Source organism: Ceratotherium simum, chromosome 18 (assembly GCF_057802395.1).
Source record: "Ceratotherium simum simum isolate JZ-2026a chromosome 18, ASM5780239v1, whole genome shotgun sequence".
Taxonomy (NCBI): Eukaryota; Metazoa; Chordata; class Mammalia; order Perissodactyla; family Rhinocerotidae; genus Ceratotherium; species Ceratotherium simum.
In genome coordinates this window covers 51,529,276-51,547,704 of record NC_141917.1, presented here as the reverse complement: position 1 = coordinate 51,547,704, position 18,429 = coordinate 51,529,276, and positions in this window count along the sequence as shown.

The following is an 18,429-nucleotide window of genomic DNA, read 5'->3' as shown; positions in this document are numbered from 1 at the left end:
ACGTACTCCTTTCTACTTTCAGTTTTGAATCAACTGAGAAGTAGAAATAGAAGGGGGAATCAGGCAGATAAGAGTTCAAATGTCAGCGTCATTGACAAATGAATGGATAAAGAAAATGTGGTATATACATACATTGGAATACTATTCAGCCTTAAAAAGGAAGGAAATTTTGACTCGTGCTACAACATTGATGAACCTTGAGGATATTATGCTAAGTGAAATGAGCCAGTCACAAAAAGGCAAATACTGTCTGATTCCACTTATGTGAGCTAACTAGTGTAATCAAATTCACAGAAACAGAAAGCAGAATGGTGGTTGCCAGGGCCTGGGAGAAGGGGGAAATGGGAAGTTGTTGATTAATGGGTAGAGAGTTTCAGTTTCACAAGACAAAAGCTTCTGGAGATTGTTTGCTCAGCAATGTGAATATAATTAACACTACTGAATCTACTGAATTGCACGCTTAGAAATGGTTAAGAAAGTAAATTTTATCTTTTGTGTTTTTACCACAATAAAAAATAATTTAAAAAAAACTCAGCTTCAGGGGCCAGCCCCGTGGTGTAGAGATTAAGTGTGCGCTCCGCTGCTGGTGGCCCGGTTCTGATCCCGGGCGCGCACCAACACACCGCTTGTCAGGCCATGCTGTGATGGCGTCCCATCTAAAGTGGAGGAAGATGGGCACAGATGTTAGCCCAGGGCCAGTCTTCCTCGGCAAAAAGAGGAGGATTGGCATGGACATTAGCTCAGGGCTGATCTTCCTTACAAAAATAAATAAATAAATAAATAAATAGAATAAAATTTGTAAAAAAAGTCAGCTGCATTACCAATAAAGCTTGTTGAAGAATGTAACAGATCTGTGGTCAAATGGGCTTACTAATACTCACTTCGCTGAATTAAAATACATTTCTTCAAACCTTCAGCCTTCTTGCAGGACAGGCCTTACGCTAGTAAGCTTATCACAAGGTAAGTCCTTGAAGACAGGCCACTCTGAAAGAAATAAGGGCTGAGTGACACATTAGCAGTTCTTTCCCTCAATCTTACCAAAGAAGGTGCTTTTCCCAAGGAGAGATTGATCAAGGGGAGAGGCCTGAGCCCCCCAAGTTGTTCCTCCTGGAGGGTGGACAGATCTGAGGGGATAAGGGTTCACTCCTAACCAGCCTGTTAAAACAAAAACACATTAGGATATAGACCGGGAAGAAATATGAAAAATTGTGAAGTTTTTCATAGTTTTGTTGTTAGGATAACAGGATTTGCAGTGATCTTTCTCTTTTCTCAATTTAACCAATGTTATTAGTATGCCTTTTTTAAGTTTCACCAACTTTAGAGGTACCACATTTATAATAATTTGATGCACTCAATTTATTAAGTGGCTGAAAGGGGGAAAAAATAAAAGGGATTATTAACATATGGTTCATATTTTATAATTATCTTAACTATTTTCTGGCTTTTTGTCATGTGAGCTTCATTAACACTATCAGTGAAGCCGAACAGTTTCAAAAATGCTTTTAATTGATACTAACGCCAAAACAAGAAGATAATTTTGCATAGTAAAGCATATGTCTGACTTGCACGTTTTCATTTGAAAAAGAAAGACACCCCCTTGGGCACAAAAACTTCAAGGTCAGATACGAGTAGATATATTTGACTGGATACACATTTTTTTAAAAATGTATAATTCAATTCCCTAGAGTACTGGGACATCTCTGTCTTTCCAATATCTCTACGGAGAAGGTAGAGCAGGTTTCATTTTTCTAAGATTATCAGATGAGAAAAAACAGAAGCATAGTATATTACATTATGTGCCTGGGATCTTTTATCCAGGGAGTGAAATAGCTGAATTTAAAACTTCATTCTTTTCTCTTTGTACTTTCCAAAGAGAGTATGTTTAAATATATGCTTCTCTCTCATTGACTAATTTGTGGTGAAAGGATTATCAGAAAGTTGCAGTTATTTACAATCAGATTTTTAAAGGGAAAAATTTATTCACATTGAATGTACATTATACCTCAATTTAAAAAACATAAAACAAGGTTGAGGGAAAAGTTCCTCTGTGGGAACTTCAGACAAATAAATGATACATTCAGAATAGGCTGTAGTACCACACTTTGGATAGTACAGAGTAAAACACTTCACATCTTTTTAAAAAAGATGGATACTATTATGTCAAAAAAATGTATATCCTCTATCAACCCAAAGCACATTTGGTCTGAATAATTTCTACATCCTCAGAGACAGTCTCTCTCTAAGGAATCCATCCATTTAGGAAATTACTTCCTAGGACTTGCACTAAAAAAATGAAGAGGCCTTATCCATCACATTTGCTTTGAGGGGAAAATGGTGCGCTTAGATAAAACATTACAGTGACCAAAATACTTCCCATCTGTCAACTTTATATTCCTCTCATTTAGTTTCTCATCATGCACTTTGGCAGGATTCGTAGGAGAAAAGCAGACAAGAACCTATTTTTAACCTTCTTGAAAGCATGCCAGTTTGGCAAGGGTGTGGGACAATGGGCACTCTCATACACAGTAAAGAATATAAATTGGTTCAGGCTTTCCAGAAGGTAATTTGGCAATATACAGGATATCAAAATTTTAAATATGCATATCCTTTGGCCCAGAAATTTAACTTCTGGGAATTTATCCCAGTGAATGAATTGGACAAATATGTAAAGATACATATAAAGGGCCTTCATAAAGCATTGTTTACAACAAGAATGAGTTAGAAACCACCTAAGTCTTTTATCACTAGTGGACTGATTAAATATATTAGGGTACATCTGTTCAGTGGAGTTCTTTGAGGTGCATTAGAACAATCATGTATAATCGTGTTTGTTGCTAAGGAAAAGTTATAAAATAGCATGTATAATCTGTGTTATGAAAATTTTTCTACATGCATAGGAAAAAGCCTGGAAGGATAAAGGGCAAAATAATGTTTTTATCTCTGAGTTGTGGGGTTTCAAGTGTTTTTTTATTCCTTTTATGTTTTTTGAAACTATACCATGAGCATGTGTCACTTGTTTAGTCATAAAATACATGTGTTCTTACTTGAAAACAAATTAAAACATGCCAACTTAAGCAACTGTTTTCAAAGAGAATATATTTGCAAATCATATATCTGATAAGGGATTAATATCCAGAGTATATAGAGAACTCCTATAACTCAACAACAAAAAAACCAAAGAACCCAACTAAAAGTGGGCAAAGGACCTGAATAGACATTTCTCCAAAGAAGACATATAAATGGACAGTAAGCACATGAAAAGATGCTCAACATCACTAATAATTAGGGAAATGCAAATGAAACCCACAATGAGATACCACTTCACACCCATTAGCATGGGCTAGTATCCAAAAAAAACCCCAGAAAATAAAAATGTTGGTAAGGATATGGAGAAATTGGAACCCTTCTGCATTGCTGGTGGGAACACTGTTGTGGAAGACAATACAGTGGTTCCTCAAAAAAATTAAACATAGACTTACCATATGATCTAGCAATTCCACTTCTGGATATATACCCAAAAGAACTGAAAGCAGTGACTTGAGAAAATATTTGCACACTAATGCTCGTAGCAGTATTATTCACATTAGGCAAAAGTGGAAACAACCCAAATATCCATTGACAAAATGAATGGGTCAACAAAATGTGGTATACATATACAATGGGATATTATTCAGCCTTAAAAAATGAATGAATTTCTGATACATGCTACAACATGGATGACACTTGAGGACATTATGCTCAGTAAAATAAAGCAGACAAAAAACCCCACAAATACTGTATGATTCTGCTTATATGAGTTGTATAGAGAGGTTAAATTCTTAGAGACAAAAAGTAGAATGGTGGTTGCCGGGGGCTGGCAGGAGGGTGGAATGGGGAGTTGTTGTTTAACGGGTACAGTGGTGATGGATGCACAACAATGTTAATGTACTTAACACCGCTGAACTGTACGCTTAAAAATGGTTAAAATGGTAAAGTTTATGTTATGTATTATTTTACCACAGTTAAAAAAATAATAATTGTTTTCTACATAGAGCTATCTATTTCTGCATGACTAAGGAAGATCTAACTTGTCAGAAAAATATCTATAGACTTTAGAAAACAGAAAACTTATATTCGTCTCAATTCATATTCTCTTACCCATGGCCTGGCCTACATTGGAAGGTATAAATGACATTAATCCAAATTAATAGGAATTGAGTTAATCCTCTTTATTTCCCTCAATCCAATTAGGTTTATTTATATGTGACCCTTATTTCTCCAGATTGTACCAGATACCTGCAAGACATGGAGTGATCATGGGGTGATGACAGGCAGATGTTTATTCCAGACACGTCAGCTCTTTCAGCCCACCTGAAATAGTCTGGCTTGTAAGTGATTACAGCGCTTCAGGTTCTCAGAAACAGTCTGGCTCTTACCCAGTTTTTATCTTCATCAGGGACTGAGTTAGTGGGGGCCACTACTGCTGTGACCCCAGTCTGCACCACTCTCTTGGGCATCCTCAACAACCTCGGCTATGGCCTTAAAATGAGCATGTACCCCTCTCTGCAATCTGATGGTAAATTTCTGTCCTTTTCAGGGACTCTGAGGGGAGACCTATACTGGTGGAGAGCACTCCATCCCAATGTCCCCTCTGCTGTTTCTCTGTTACCATGGTAGCACTAAGGTGGACAAGACAGTGCTTGGGTTGAGGCTGGGGTGAGGATGGAATGGCAATGACACCAAGAAGGCCCAGATTGCTACATACCTGGGCTGGTGCTGGAAGGGCAGGATGTGCTGCAGTCTCTGCTCAGTCAGACCCAGGCAAGTCAGCAGCTGCCTGATTCTCTGTGTAAGAACCTATGACAGCACCCAGACGAGAAATCTACCTTATAGCATCTTCCATTCTTTGCTAATTTCCTTTCTACCACCAAGAGAAAAAGAAACATTGTTCCACCTCCTCCTTTTCACTACCCAGAGCCCCATTCTTGCTTAGTTAAAACCATCTTCTCTTCTAGAAAGAGGAAGGAAGGATGCTCTTTCTGTTTTCATATGCAGGAGGCCCACACTCTGCACTGGCCACTTTTTTACTGATTATTCCACTACTGGCTGCTTATGGAGCTTAGGAGAACCTCACACAAACAGGACTTCTGACCACCTGCCCTGTGTCTCCTCCTTCCTTAGGCGAATGGGCCTATCAAACAAGACTTTGATGCTCAAAGCGAGAGCCCACAGGCCTACAGGACTTTAGAACTCAAAGGGACTATGAAAAACTAGTCTAGTTACTTAGTTTTTGATGAAGTTCAAGGACATTAAGTGATCTGGCCAAGAATACAGCTATTGGGTATAGAAATCTCCACCATTAAGTCTAGGAATAATTAGGTCCTTTCCCATTTTGTTGTTTGTTTTCAATCACCTTTTTAAGTATCATCAAAGGAGAAGTGAGGAGAGGAAAAGAATCTCAAAGTAGTCATTCTTGATAGCTGTTCACAACACGGATGAAAGGCTTTTGTGGTGAAGGAAGTTGACATTCATGACTAAAATGAATAATTTTTTAAAACTATATTCACTTACTCTCCCATTCTTATGAATATTTAAGAGTTTACAGAATTTAGCATATACTGCAATTAGCTGCACGGACAGAACGGTTAAGAACTGTAGATAATACAGCAAAACAGCTAATTGAAGAATAATTTAATTTCTGAAAATCATTAAAGTTACAAAGTTAGGCCTGTAGACATACACACACACAAACACACATCCACACACACTGAATATTTCTAAAGTCTCAGCTGTAGAACACCGGGTCCTACTTGCTTTTGAAAAGCCCTTATTCTCTGTGGCTGAGCCACTCACGGTTAATTGGAATTGGTCTTTCTAACCATATTTATGGTTTATGCCATGGGACTTGGAAGCTTGATGTTCTGCTGGTGGCTGCATGGAGTTGGTAAGACAGGAAAGGTTTAAGATCTGCCTGTAAAGGTTGGACAGCAAGATGGACCTGGCTGCCAAGGTTGACTCCAGAAGCCAGCCAGCTGGGACAGGCAAAGCTACTCATGCAGTGTCCAAAGGACACAATCATTTCAATTCCAGATACGGTGACCTCTGGATTTCCAATAAAGCAGGCTGGGCACAGTAGTAGGAAATGCAGATGGTACTCATGACTCAGGACTCAGACTAAAGGGTGAAGTAGGGACAAGGGTTAGAAGGATAGGGAAGGGTGTAAGTCTGGGATAATGTGGGTACAGAGATTGAAGCCGGCTACCTGAGGGTTACTGTATTCAACAAGAACACAATTACCATTCGACCTTGTTCCCAACATAGACATAGATGAAAAGAAGTTAATCTTGCTAATTGACTGTTTTCTTTTTTTTTTTTTTGCTGAGGAAGATTTGCCCTGAGCTGCCAATCTTCCTCTTTTTTTTAAATTATTTTTCCTTTTTATGTGAGCCACTGCCACAGCGTGGTTGCTAACAGAGGAGTGGTGTAGGTCCACGCCCAGGAACTGGGCCTGGGCTGCTTAAGTGGAGCACACCAAACTTAACCACTAGGCCACTGGGGCTGGCCCTAATTTGCTGTTTTCTTGTTTAATCTGAGGGATGACTCAAGGATCACAAGGATTTATGAGCTTGTTTTGCAGAAGAAAAAGACTGCCTTTGAGGACGTTATGACCACCAGATAACCAGCCCCCAGCTGCTGCTGGTGCCAAGAAGTCTGGTTGCCCAAGAGCTTATCTGGAGTGAAAGAAACACAGACGTCTGCTTTGTTTCTCTGAAACTCCACCTCCCAAGCCCCTTTGCTCTATAACGACCCCTGGATTTCTTCTTTTGTTATGGCAGATTTGAGAGAACCTATCCTCCTGCCTTCTCATTTTGGCCAATTCGAATAAACCTTTCTCCATCTCCAAGCACCAATGTCTCAGTGATTGGCTCATTGCACATCAGCATATGAACTTGAGATTAAGAGTTCGGTATCAAGATCAATACAAAGCCCACTACATCATAGGCAGGGAGAGGGAAGAGATGGTAACATATCCATAATCATTCAGGGTTCATCCCTGCAGACGCTCTAAGTCCAGTTAACAATGTGAATTCTTAGGGACTAATTAGTTCTGGGGGTTATCATTAGGACACTAATAGTTGGAAGAATTAACATTTTTTCAGCACTCCTGCATACTTTTCACATACATCACACACACATACAAAGAAAGAGAGATTTATTGTGAGGAAGTGGCTTATGTGATTGTTGGGGGGTAGGCAAGTCCGGAATCTGCAGGGCAGGCCATCAGGCAGGTTAGGCTGGAAAATCTCCTGAAGGAGTTGACATTTCAGTCCACAGGCAGAATTTCTTCTTCCTTGGGGAAACTTCAATTCTTTCTTAGGCCTTTCAACTGATTGGATCGGGCTCACCCTGATTATGGAAAATAATCTCCTTTCCTTAAACATGTTTATCACATCTCCAAAATACCCTTACAGCAACACCTAGATTAGTGTTTGATTGAATAACTAGGTACCTTATAGCCTCGCCAAGTTGACCAATAAAGCTGACCATCACACTATTCAAGTATCATTGAGTGTCTGTCAAGTATCTGATTTTAGATTTGGAATATGAGCCTCTGAGAGGTAATGACTCTTGTCCTAGATAACAGGCTGTGGGTTTTTTTGTGTTATACCATGCATCCCAGAGGGAGACAAATGCATTCAATCATCTACATGATTAATGTTCCAAAAATCTTAAAAATGTGAGAGAGACAGACAAAATTGCTTGTCTCAGAGATGTGTAAATCTGAAAACAAGTGCGACTGAGCCTTCTGGTGAAGAACTCAGTGACCAGTTGTGGAAACTAGGTAGGGCAGAGATCAGGAGAGGTGCATAACCTCAGAAAAAGCTGAGAGACTTTGGAATCTGACACACCTGGGTTTGAATAATAGCTTTGTGACTTTACGAATGCTGAGACCTTAAGCAAATTGCTAGTTTTAAAAATTCTCCTTATTGAGGTATAATTTACATACAAAATAATGCACCCATTTAAGTGTATATGACATGTTTTAAAAATTTATACACTTGTGTAATCATACACATAGTTAGGATATAGAACAAGTGTCTTGTACCCCTTCCCAGTCAATTCCCTGTACTCACCAGCCCAAGGCAAACACTGACTTGCTTTCTATCACTATTAATTCATTCATTTCAAACTAATATTTATTGAGCACCTACTATGAGTTCGGCATAGTTCTGGGTGCTGGGATATAGTAGTGTATAAAACAGACAAAAATAACTGCCATTATGTAAAGGGAAACAGACAGCAAACAAAATAGATAAGGAAATATGTGGTAGGTCACATGGTGATAACTTGATGGACAAAAATATGGGAAGTAACTGGGGAGAACCAGAGTGGGGTGGAGCACATGTTGCTCTTTTCAGTAGGGTGTCAGGGATCACATCACTAGTAAGGTGGTGTTTGGGCAAAGGTCTGATGGAAGTGAGGGCAGGCGCAATGTGGATATTAGGACAGGAATGTTCCAGGTAGAAAGAACAGCAAGTGCAATGGCCCAGTGGTGAGTGTTGCTGGAATGTTTGAGAAACTGCAAAGAATCCAGTGTGGCTAAAGGAATAGAGACGGAAAGCAGAAAAGGATAAGGAAAGAGGTCCAGGTAGGATAAGGCCTTTAGCCCACTGTGAAAACTTGGACTTTTGATCTTAGTGGAGTAGGGAGCCATTGCAGGGATTTGAGCAGAGGATTTGACATGTTTAAAAGGATCACTGGCTGCTGTGTTGGGAATTGACCATAGCAGCCAAATGCAGCATTAATGTAAAGTGCTTGGTACATAGTAGATGTTCAATAAGTTTCAGCTATTTGGAGGTTATGGATTTTTTAGTACAAATGAGGCTGTGACCTCTTTCTATTTGTTTCTTTCTTCGTTTTTGTGCAGTGCAAATACAGATTCATTCATTTACTCAACAAATATTTGTGGATCATGACTATACTAGGTGCTGGGGAATAAAAGTTGAGTTAAAAAAGATAAGACTCAGGGCTGGCCTAGTGGCATAGTGGTTAAGTTTGCGTGCTCTGCTTTGGCAGCCTGGGGTTCACAGGTTTGTATCCCAGGCACAGACCTATGAACCGCTTATCAAACCATGCTGTGGCAGGCATCCCACATATAAAGTAGAGGAAGATGGGCATGAATGCTAGCCCAGGGCCAATCATCCTCAGCAAAAAGAGGAGGATTGGCAAGGGATGTTATCTCAGGTCTGATCTTCCTCACCAAAAAAAAAAAAAAAGAAGAGGACTACTGCAAATTCATAGAAACAGAAAGTAGAATGGTACCAGGAATGGGGGAAGGGGAAAATGGAAAGTAGTTGTTTAATAAGTACAGAGTTTCAGTTTTGCAAGATGAGAGAGTTCTGGAAATCTGTTGCACAACAATGTGAATATACTTTACTGAACTGTACACTAAAAATGATTAAGATGGAAAATTTTAAGTTATGTGTTTTTCACAATTAAAAAAATTTTATTTTTTTTATTTATTTTTTATTTATTTTTTTTTGTGAGGAAGATCAGCCCTGAGCTAACATCCATGCTAATCCTCCTCTTTTTGCTGAGGAAGACTGGCTCTGAGCTGACATCTATTGCCAATCCTCCTCCTTTTTTTTCCCCAAAGCCCCAGGAGATAGTTGTACGTCATAGTTGTACATCCTTCTAGTTGCTGTATGTGGGACACCGCCTCAGCATGGCGGAGAAGCGGTGCGTCGGTGCGCGCCCGGATCCGAACCCGGGCTGCCAGTAGCAGAGCGCGTGCACTTAACCGCTAAGCCACGGGGCTGGCCCCTAAAAAAATTTTAAATAGCAAAAAAGAAAAAAGAAGACTGTTAGGGGAGATAAACAAATTAAGAGAAATATTAAGTAGAAATAAGTACTTATGATGAAGAAAATAATGGTGAGGTGCTGTGACTGAAGGACTACTTTAACTTAAAAAAAAATTAAGATCAGTGAAAAAATAAAGTATGACCCTACTTATGTAAAGATGTATTTAGGTGTCTGTTGCCTGATTAGACCCTACAAGCAGTATCTCAAACAATATGAAAAAGTCTTACTTTTATCCCCTAGGATGTGGAATCAACTATATAGTTTAAAAAATAATGCCATTTTTTCTTTTTGTCCTACTAAAAATAGATGTGTACATATGTGTCTATAACTTATGTATGCATATATGTGTATACATGCACACACATACATAGGTGTATATATATGCGTGTGTATGTATGTATACGTACGTGTACATGCCACATTAAACAGAGAAATGTCTGGTTGCTTATCAAGTGTCCAGGTAATAAGATGTAATTTGGGGTGACTTTCATTTTTGTACTTTGCTGCATTGTTTGGATTATTTAAATAATAAGAATGTGCCATTTTCCCAAAAAGGTTAGAGGTATTTTTAAAATTAAAAATACGATGACTCAACAACATGGTTCTGCAGTATGAGTTGATAAACGTGCAGGGCCTGGAACGTGTGTGGAAGATGTAAGTGCTGAATAAGCATTGTCTGTTATCATTCTGCTTGCTCCTGTGTGGCAAGCCCTGCTCTAAGTACTTTATGTGTGTTTTCTCTCTTAATTCTTACAAATACTGAGACACAGACAGGTTATGCCACAGATCACACAGCTTTTAAGTAAGAAGACCATATTTTACAGACAAATGTCTTTTAACCTCTTTAACATAAATGACTATTCAAAATGCATCGGCCCTGTCCTTGTATAAAAACTCACTGCTGAGGATAGTCTCAACTGATACTATAAATATGTAACCGCTTTATATGAGTCAAAAGAATTACTTGTAAATTCTCATAAGGTTTCTGGAAGTATCACTTTAAAATAAATGAGTTAGGGCCGGCCCCGTGGCTTAGTGGTTAGGTGTGCGTGCTCCGCTGCTGGCGGCCTGGGTTCGGATCCGGGCGTGCACCCATGCACCGCTTCTCCGGCCATGCTGAGGCCGCGTCCCACATACAGCAACTAGAAGGATGTGCAGCTATGACATACAACTATCTACTGGGGCTTTGGGGAAAAAAATAAATAAATAAAAATTATTAAATAAATGAGTTAAATAACTATACATTCTAAGACATATATAATTCATATAGTGAACTAAAATTTGTACCTCAAACTCCATAGCAAAATTATTAACAATAGTACCAGTTTGCCCTTGAAGAGTAATTTATAGTTTACAAAACACATTCATTCATTGGCTCACCTTGATCTCCATAACCACTGAGCGAAGGAGTAGGGCAGGGCAGATATTAATATCCTTGCTTATAGTTGAGGAAGCTGAATCAGATATGTATGCTTCAGTTAGAATGTCTTTGGCCACAAGTAACAAAAAACTAACTCTAACTGGTTTAAACAATACAGAAATACATTGGTTCACTTATTTGGATGCCCAGAGGTGAGGTGGTCTTCAGGGTTGACACAATCTAGCTGTACTGACTCTATTTCTCTGAAATTCTCTTCGTTCTGCCCCTTACCAAGCATTGGCTTCATCTTCAGCCTAATAGTTAAATGGCTGCAACAGTTCTGGTCCTCAAAGCCATACACGACAATGCCAGATGACAAGACCATTTCTTTCTGTAGCTTTATCTTGCAAACGAGGAAACTGTCCTTAGAAGTACTTAGTGAACATCTCCTCACTTATTGTTGGCCCAGATCAATTCATATGTCCATTCCTGAATCAATTATTGGCCAGGGACACAGGATTACCTTTAGACGAATCAAGACACTTGATGAAAATCTGGGCTCTGTTAGGAAGGAGGAAAAGGGGGAATGATAATGAATTCTAGTTGAGCACTACAACCTGGGAAAGAGGCTAACTCAACTCTTCTAGGTAAAGCCCTGGGGCCAAGAGTACCACTGAAGCCAAGACGGCAGGACTCAGGCCCCTCAACTTCCATGCTCTTCATATAACAACCTCAACTAGTTCAGATTTTCATTAGATTAGGATGCTCATTTCTGGCTTTTATGGGGGCATTCTTAAACAAAAAGTTTGAATATTGGAATTCCGTATGCATGGGTTTTGCAAGATTAACGTTGGATGGACTGGTAAATATTTGCTTTGAAAGCCACATTCTGAAAAATCCCTCAGAAGTATTATTCTTTTTTTATTACAAAATATTTGAAGGAATAAAAAACAAAGCTTTAAAAAGCCTTAACATAATGCGATATTTGCATTGGATTTTTAAAGAAAAAAATATTGCAGTTACAGTTGAAGCTCCCTGAATATGTCTTCCGGATCCTAGTCTCCTTTCTCCCTCACCAGAGGAAACCACAGTCCTGAATTTGGTGTCCATTTTCACGTAGATGTTTTTATACTTTTACTACTAAGTATGGATCCAAGATAAATATATAGTATTGTTTTGAATATGTGTGTGTGTATATACATGGTAACCTGAACATATCCTTCTGCAATGATACTTTTTGCTCAATGTTGTTCTTGAGTTGTTCTTTATTGATATATATAGTGTTAGCTCACTCATTCTAATTGCAATATAGCCCATTGTTCAAATATGCCCCAATGCATTATCCACTCTTCTGTTGATGGATATTTTGGTGGTTTTCTCTGTTTTACTATTACAAACAAAGCTATTGTGAACATTCTAGTAGATATCTCACAGTGCACATGCAGAATAGTTTGTCTGGTGGTACGTATCATGGAGTGGAATTACTGGATGTGTTCATCCTTAACCTTACTAGATAGTGTCAGATTGCTGCCAATCTGATGGCTGTGAAATGGAATTGCATTGTTGGTTTCAGAAGTATGATAATTTCTTTTTACCCTTTTATTTCTTATGCACTTGAAACTCTCCAGTTTCTCAAATTTATTCCATTTTTCATATTGGAAATTTGTTTCCCTTCCTTTATCTGGGAAAACTGTAGTGGCTATTACAGATCTCTTCATCTTGATATATCTTACTTAAGTTAGCCTCTTTTGTCCTTTGAAATATATTTTATTACCTATTAGACATACAGAAACGACAATGAGAGAAAAGAAATATACACACATCTACAGACACTTGTCGTTTTCCCTCCAAACTGTTATTTGAGACAAGGCAAATTTTTCTTGATAATTTCTTGCTCACTTTACTAAGTACATAATGTGATCTGAATTTTTGTATTTTGTATGGAGAATGGAATATGTCCCTCTTTCTTCTCACTGGAGAAATCCCAAGATCAGAAGATTTAAGAACAGCATTGATAACCAATTAGTTTCATTAGTATTTGTCAATCTCGTCTAGTAGAATCCTTGGATTTGCACCTAGAGTGTAGACATGACACTACTGAATGATGCCACTTTAGCATCTTAAAGCACCACTCTATTTTTATACAGTGTCTCCCTAAGAGATTCAGCTGCACTTGGATACAATTACACCAGCTCCCTGAAGAGTTTCCCTGTGTTTGGCGGAAGAAGTAATGTCAGTAAACCAAAATTTACAGCCTGTTGACCTAGGGAATACAAAGGCAACACAATAAACCAACATGAGATCATGTTTCCATTTCAGTTGAGGACAAGGGGAACATTTAATCCTGAGCAGAGTGAGAGAGACAGGAGGAAATAAAATGCATGCTGACTGAAACTGGACTGTTTTCTTCTGCAGTTTGCTTTGCAAAATCCAGATGGGAAAGGAATAAGCATTTATTTCTCTCACTTTCCACACATACCTTTTAAGTGTCTTATCATCAAAAGAAACACCCAGCCTGAAACTGGTATTGTCTCTACTCAGAGAATGTGGTGTTAAGTGACAATGGATATGAGAGGGTGGAGTGCAGGGTGAGCTTTGTGGGCAAAAAGAAATATGCAAGATAAAAATCATGATAAAAATGATAATTTCCAAGACTTAAGACAGATGCCTCTGATTGGGAAGAGTTATTTATGTTGGTTATAGGTTCCTAAAGGGTTGAGTGACACAATTTGTCCTTTTGTTATCAATTAGGCTGTTTAGAAATGTCACAAATTGTTGTCAGGTTTGCTGAACATCTCCTTTTATTGCTTCCTCTAGAGTCTCAAGATGGCAGCTAGATTTTTCTGGCATGAACGGTAGAGGTCAACTTCGGTAATGTTCCATTAATACATGACCGCAAATGTTTTTATATGTAAGGTGTAATAAGGAAGTTTTTAGGAGTTTTCTTCTAACTCATACCTTTTTATTACTAAAGGTTAGTAAGACATGAAAACTTATTGGAATTGGTTAGATATTCCTTTACATTATTTTTGAAAAGTAAAACTTCCCCTACTCATCTTGAACTGAAATAATAATTTATTCATCAAGCATATCCTTGAAACTAAACACTTTTTTCTCTTGAGTATTAGTGCCCCCCCTTTGATTCCCGAAATTGCCCTAATTCACAGCCAGCACTTCCTGACGTCGAGTTCTCCGCCCTCCATTCTAACACGACCTCCCAGCATTTACCTTCTGATAGGAACATTTAAACCTCAGCCTCTGTCATTACCATCTCAAATGTCATAAACCTCAATGTTCCTTAAGTGGCACTTCTGCCTCACCCTCTCCTGGCTACCACAACTCTTCCAGCGCTGGTTCCGGAACCTTAACCTGGGAGAGTCAGTGTGTTCAGGGTGAGAGAAGTTATCCTGGGCACATGATTCATTTTCTAATGTAATGACTTCATTTCTATTATCCCAGAGGAATGCAGCAGGCGTATTGACATTTTGTCTGCTGGCACCACAGAAAACAGTGTGTTGCTGTGCTAACACGCCCCAGCTGAATCCTGAGAAGCTTATTAGGTAGAGAGAGGAACTACTGAAATCAGGTCTTCCTCAACTTGAACACAAATACACCACCCTTATAAAACACGTTGGCTTTAACTAGGGAAAAGTTAAACTAGGGCTTAAAACGTTTAACTTGGGTTTAACTGTGTTTTTTTTCCCCTCTTTAACCTGAACTTCAGTAGATAAAGGTCAACCAGGTAGCAGTCTGGCTTTCCCGGAACAAGTTCGTAATCTTACTTAAAATTTGGTTGATGGGCTATGAAAGAAGCCAAATCTTTGTATTCTGTACAGACACTTAAAAAAGGCATTTCCTTTTAGGAGTGGTTGTGTATAATTTACCCTTATTCCAATCCTTCCAAACCTCTTATTTAGCCTGCAGGCTTTAGAATATTGACTAATTTAAAACAAGATGTTGTGAACAAAGATCTCCAAGGCCCCACTCCCAAATTAAAAAGCACCTAGTCTTTGTCCATGGCCTCACTGGCCACATTTTCCACCTCAGACCTCTGTCGTGCTCCCGCTGGGATTTGGAGAGATTTGCTCAGAATCTTCCATTCACCTAATTAGTCTTTGGGGAGAAAGAAAGATGAAAGCAAGGGAGGGCAAGAGAGAAAGAGATACTTCATATGGCTGGTTAGACCACAGGATGTAGCTTATCTACTAAAGAATTGGTGACATGAAAATAATGAAACAGAAGGATTGAGCTCTGTGAATTGAGAGGTTCTGTCTTCATTTGGATAAAGTCACCACTAAGCTACTCCTATTTCCCTACTCTTAAGTGAGGTGGACTTAGGAAAGGAAATGCAAAGTTGGGTCACCTTCCCAAATGGCTTCAGAAAAACATCCCTAATCAGGGGCCCCCAAAAGGAGGAAATATACTGGGGTATATAAGGGCTTGATAGATGAAATGTGAGAAATTTTCCTCTTGCCACCTGATTCCAGTTGGAAATTCACTGGCTGTGTCACTGACTGAACAAAACAGAGGATAATAGCCTCTGGCTGAAGATTTTATAATTGAGGCTGAGACAGAGTGGGCCATGTGCATGTTCAGAACAGTGATTGCATTGTGAATTACAACAGAAGTCCCACTTGTCGGTCATACAAATGTTCAAGACCATAGAAAGGCATCTGATTTGGGACAGGGATGACAAAATAGATCTTTTGGTTTTCCCCACTTTGCCCTGAATACAAAAGGACTGATGACTGCTTTGTTCCGGGATAGAGGCTTACATTCCTTTTAGGATCTACCGAATCACTAATAGAGAAAGAAAATTCCTGTCTGGAATCACTCCTACTACTTTCTGAAAGTAACCCGTAGTCCTCATCTCCAATGAGAGAAAGACAGCAATATAAATGATATCACGCCAGATTTTTTGCTTTCTTTATAATCATTACTTTTCCTCATGTACCTTGAGTGATTGCCTCAATGTTAAACAATTGTAGTAACCAGTATTAAGGAATATGGCTCTAATTTGACGATATCTGTCAACATTTAAAATGCCTCTACCCTTTGAACCAGGAATTACACTTTTAAGAATTTAAAAGATAAACTGACAGATGTGGAAAATGATATATTTACAAAGAATCGTCTTGGCAGCATTGTTTGTAATGTCTAAAGAGTGAAAACGACCTAAAAGTTCATCAACAGGAGATCAATTAAATAAATTACTGTACATTTACACAAGGAAATGGGGTGTAAATTTAAAGTCCTGTTCCAGTCCTTGTCATGAACCTTGGAACTCTGAAGTTTTTTTAGTCTTTCATAGATCTGTTTAATTAGTTGCATCCCTACTTGAGGAAGTTACAAATATTAGGCGGTAAGGGATTGAAGAGATGGGTGCTTTTCCTTCAGCTCTTAGTAGTATTAATGGAAAATTATTAACACTGATGGGAGAAGGAAGTAAGGAATCTTGACTAACTCTGGACCATCTCTAAACAGCTCAATGGTCATCTTAACAGCCTGTTTTCTAGATTTATAGGACATACCAATGCCTCTTGGGTATATTATACTGATCAGGTCAAGAGGAGTCCCATGTTGTTCCTCTAATGGCTAGAGTTTTATAACCATTTGATCACAATGCATAAAAAAGGTTAAAGTGAATATTTTCATCTTTCACTTGTGAGTCCTTTAACCACAGGGTCTAAGAAACTCCTGGATGTAACAGAAATGGAAGAACACCATTTAGTCCTACTGCTGACGTGCGGCAAAGAGAAAACCATTTTGCTAGAAATAAGTCTGTGGTGGCAGGTAGCATGGTAACCGTAAAGTTTTGTGGCACAGAGGTCTAATTATACAATGGAGTAAACCAGTGTTGGGGAAAAATAACAGAAAAGCTTTTTATACATACCTTTCTTTTATAATTTATCTCAACCTCTTATGAACTAATTTGCCTTCCCCACTACTTTGTGAGCAACTTGAGTTCAGAGTTGTCATTTTTGTATTCTCAGTGCCAAGCACAGGGCCTGATTCATAACGGGCACTTTATAGTCTTCAAATTGAATTCAAAAACAAAAGTTTTAAAACAAATTGCCAAAGACAGTAGTTCTTAAATTTTTCTGATTGATGCTAGGGATCCTTTCCCCAGAAAAAATGCACATATCCATGTACACAAAAATTTCAGCATAATTTCAGGGCAATCATGGACACCTGGTCTCTTTCTCCCTTTCATAGATCTTCTAGGGAACCAGAGATTCTAGATTAAGAAATTCCTAAGTTTAGAATCCATAATCACAGAAAGATGTGGAGGAATCTTTAGAAACATTCTCCACCTCTCAATTTTTCCTTTACAAAAAGCTTGTTTCTTTCATCTACCTTATATAGTATCTCTTTCAGTACACTGAGGAAAAGGGATCCTTCAGGTGGAAGGTGTAAAAAGAATTTATCTAGGTAGTTTTACATTCACTTATAAATTAGATATTTCGCAGTTATTGTAGAAAAATGCATCCTTATAGCACAAGGTAATTTTAAAGAAGGTATGCTTATTTAACAAACATTTATGGACTATTCACTATGCATCAAGGACTGTGGAGGACAGGGGAGAGAAACTGACTCAAAGAGATGTAGTGCATGCATAATAGACTGTGTATTTGGGTTGGATTTTTGCCTCTGTGTATGAGTGATGAAGATAGTGGTGGGTGGAATGGGCAGAGAGCAACTGTAAACTCTGTAAAGGAAGAAAATGAACATTTATTTATTCTGTAAGAAACTTTGGCTTTATCACGGTCACATACAACTGTTAACCTCCCATCCTCAGTTACCAGCTATCCATTAGAGGTCTGACAATAACCGCTGGATAAGCACTGGCTCATGACGGATGAGGAGTGAGGCAACGCTTAGACTATAAATGATTAAGCTCTATCCCTGCAGCGTGAGGGAGCTGCAACCATCGCAATGACATCTCTACAATCCAGCACGTAAATGTTTCTTCCACCTGAGTAATGTTTTTCTGATGATCATTACATATTTGCTGCATCTTAAACTTTGGAGGAGACCTCAAAACTGATCCAGTGCAAATGTCTACTCGAACGAAAAATCTTACACTCCTGGCAGCCACAGGCTTTGTTTGAATACTTGTTAACAGCAGCAGAATGTATTTGTAATCAACAGTAATTATTAGAGACTGCTTCCTCATACTGAACTAAAGCCTCCTTATATTTTCCAGTCATTTCTCTAAGCTTTGG